Below are 3,229 nucleotides of genomic sequence, written 5' to 3' on the forward strand. Positions count from 1 at the left end.
GGAGACGTTCATTAGACATGCACAAACACTGAAGTAAAGATCGGTAGACTTCTTTTTTACAGTGCTGCTTGAGCCTTTTGAATGTTGTAACTATTTTGACTTGGCGCATGTGGTCTAGGTATTTTTACAATACAGAATACACACGAACATTCCATTCATTTCTTCTGCATTTGCTCACGAGGAACACCCTCACATAATTTGGCAAGATATGGCCGTTAGAACAGGCAAGTGCGTCCCCTGATGTGTTTTCTTCAGATCTCAGTCTCGTTTCATACCAACAAATTTTGCAATAATGTTGTAAACCTTCTTAACCTAGCAAAAAGCGACACCAGAGCTCCATTCACCACGTTCGCATCATTTCGGCTTAATGGGAAACAGAACATACAAAAATATTGCGTTTCTCATACTTGGCCAGCACATAGTCAATACCGGGGCACAGCACGTTGTTATCGCACATCTTCCCTGTCGCACCCCGTCCAGAAGCGACGTGCTAGAGCTCAAGGGTCAGCAGAAGTGAGCCTTGAAAGCGACGATGGGATGGCTTTAAGAGGGTTGTTTGCTCTGAACTTTTGGAGCTGTTTTGAGCTGTCAATTAGCTGAATCCACATCGCCGAGCAATCACAAGATATCATTGGAAGCTTTCGGCACATTTTTCACTCCGGTAGCGGTGTTCTGCCTCTTCGGCCTGTCCACGTCGTCGAGCGTGCGAGCTCGGGCGAGCAATGAGCCGCCAGAGTTCTTCCGGCCACAGAAGATCACCTTTCGAAAGCTCTTGCGGAAGTTGTCCGACAAGAACGCGTACAGAAAAGGGTTTACGCATGAGTTGGTGTAGGCTAGAATCTGGGACGCTATCTGCACAACGATGCGGGGAACATTCATCTTCCTGCCGTAGAGGTTGACGCTCTTGAGCACCAGCACGACCTGCACGGGACACCAGCAGAAGGCGAACACCACCACCACGACCACGACGAGACGGGTGACGCGCTTCTTGGACCTCATGCTCTCAGCACTGATTCTTCCTCCTGGGGCGGTTCCGAGCCACAGTCTTTTCAGCATCAGGACGTAAAGCACGAAGACGATGGACAACGGGACCACGAACGAAGACATGAAGAAGGATATCTGGAAGGCAGCTATGTTGTAGCCCAAGTCGGTCCTGAAGGTACACGAAGAGTAGGCGTCTTCTATGAATATTACTCCATGGGAGAACAGTGCTGGAACGCATGCTGCCAGGATGATGATCCAGGTCAGGAGTATGGCTATATTGGCATTCTTTTCCGTCCTTATTGACATAGATTTGATAGGATGAACCACGGCCAGGAACCTGTCCAGGGACATCAGGACCAAGGTGTATATGCTTGCGTACGCGCAGACGATAACCAGGTACTGCACGATCCGGCACCATGCGTCCCCAAAGGGCCAGTGGTTGAGGGTGTAGTCCCAGCCCGTGAACGGAACGCAGAAGACGATGAATAGAAGATCGGCCATGGCGAGGTTGATGATCAGAATGTTTGTAGTCGAACGCATCTGCGGGTCGCAAAGCACGACGATGACGACTAGGGCGTTTCCGAAGAATCCAATCACGGCTATGGCACCAAAGAGGATGGGTACGGCGATAGCCAGCACATCTTCTACCGTCTTTGTCTCACCATAGCTGTCCTCATAGTCGGCCTGTTCCTGGACATTTAGGAAAGGCGGCCCAGAAGAATTATTGTTTACTCCTGATTGACAGACGTTTCCCGAAATGTTGCAAGACGTCGGAGAAAAAGTTCCTAGCAGCGTATTTTGCGCTAGTTGAGTCAACATCGACGTCACGGCTGCGAGTGATATCGCGAAAGTAGGGTCTTGCAAGACTTCGCTCCTGTTTACTGTGTCTGCAGCTGACAGCGCCCTTAAAGTGGTGAAACCTTCATCCATGACTCTCAAGCAGCAGCTTCTCTCTTTATTTGCCCGTCAATGGCGACCAGGGATTTCTCCGAGAGTCTTTCGGCAGAACCTGAAAGAAAAAAAAAAGCAGCAAGCAAATATTAGAATATTTCTCATTCCAAGAAGACTTGGCGCAAACTATGGCGCCTCTTTTATCTTTACGATAGTCGGCAAGGCCAAACCAAAAAAAAAACGGAGAGAAACCGTCGCTGCTTGAGAAGTATCCTGTGTATATACAGCAGATGTATGTCGATCAAATGGGCGGATGTTAGATCGGAAGCATTATTTCAATAAAACCCCCGACAAGAACTTACGGTGTTTGGGGGTTTGTGCCAAGTGAAATAAATAAACAAAAATAAATAAAACAAATAAATGTCAGCGACTGGGATTTAAACCCGCGGCAAGGTAAAAAAATCAACTTCGCTGGCCACTTCGCGAGAGTAGAAGGGTTGCACCGCTTTTTGTTTTAAACATGGTATTTATTACCGTGAAGCAATGCTCTATGTACATGAACTATGTACAAAGCATGAAGAAAGCAATCGCGAATCAGCACAATGCATATCAAGACAAACATAAACCAAATACAAGAAAAGACGGAACACAGAGCACGTCACTACTACAAAACATCTAGCCTACGATGCACTAGAAAAAGGGCTGTGAAGAGCACAGCACTAGCAGTGGTTGCTACTCTGGTTCAAACTCGGTCCGGACATACAAATCTTATAGATGAACAATCATTCTGATGAAGTGAACTCTTCAAGAAACATCAGATTCACAATGTCGGTCGATCGTGTCCGTTTTCCAGAGGCTGTGTAATCCAGTCAGAAAGAGTATGTCTAAGGGTTCATCAACAAATCGCAGTGCAGTGAGATATCATACAGAATGGGGAGAATGGGGTGTACAATGAAGGCTATCACCACAGCCGAACACGCTCCGTGTTAAACTGCAACACACTCTCACGCTCTGCATTGCATTGCATTGTGCTTGCATTGCACATCGTCTTTCATCAACTGTTACCGTTATCAGACTAATAATCGCGGTTTGAGCTATGTGGCACTAGTGACAGAGGTGTGCGTTGGCGTCGACAACGTTGTGGCAGAAACACGGCACTAGAGCAATACGCGTTGGCGTTGACAACACTGCTGGAGAATCGCGCCACTGGAACACAGGGGGACGGCATACACTAGGTAAATTGGCACTTACGACGGAAAAGTTGAAGAAGAGTATTACTTGCCCATTGGGTTAGTAGAAACCTCAATCGCGTTTTCAGGTTCGTGATGCTGATGTTTACCTGCAAAAAATTATG

The 3,229-nt window shown here is 47.3% G+C and overlaps 1 pseudogene; it reads right to left on the bottom strand.

The window, feature by feature from the left end:
- Positions 1 to 419: 419 nt before the first annotated feature.
- LOC149348173 (allatostatin-A receptor pseudogene) lies at positions 420 to 1,989 on the bottom strand (annotated as a pseudogene).
- Between the last annotated feature and the right edge of the window lie 1,240 nt (positions 1,990 to 3,229).

This window comes from Amblyomma mixtum, chromosome 4 (assembly GCF_055824585.1).
Source record: "Amblyomma mixtum isolate Tamu chromosome 4, ASM5582458v1, whole genome shotgun sequence".
NCBI lineage: Eukaryota > Metazoa > Arthropoda > Arachnida > Ixodida > Ixodidae > Amblyomma > Amblyomma mixtum.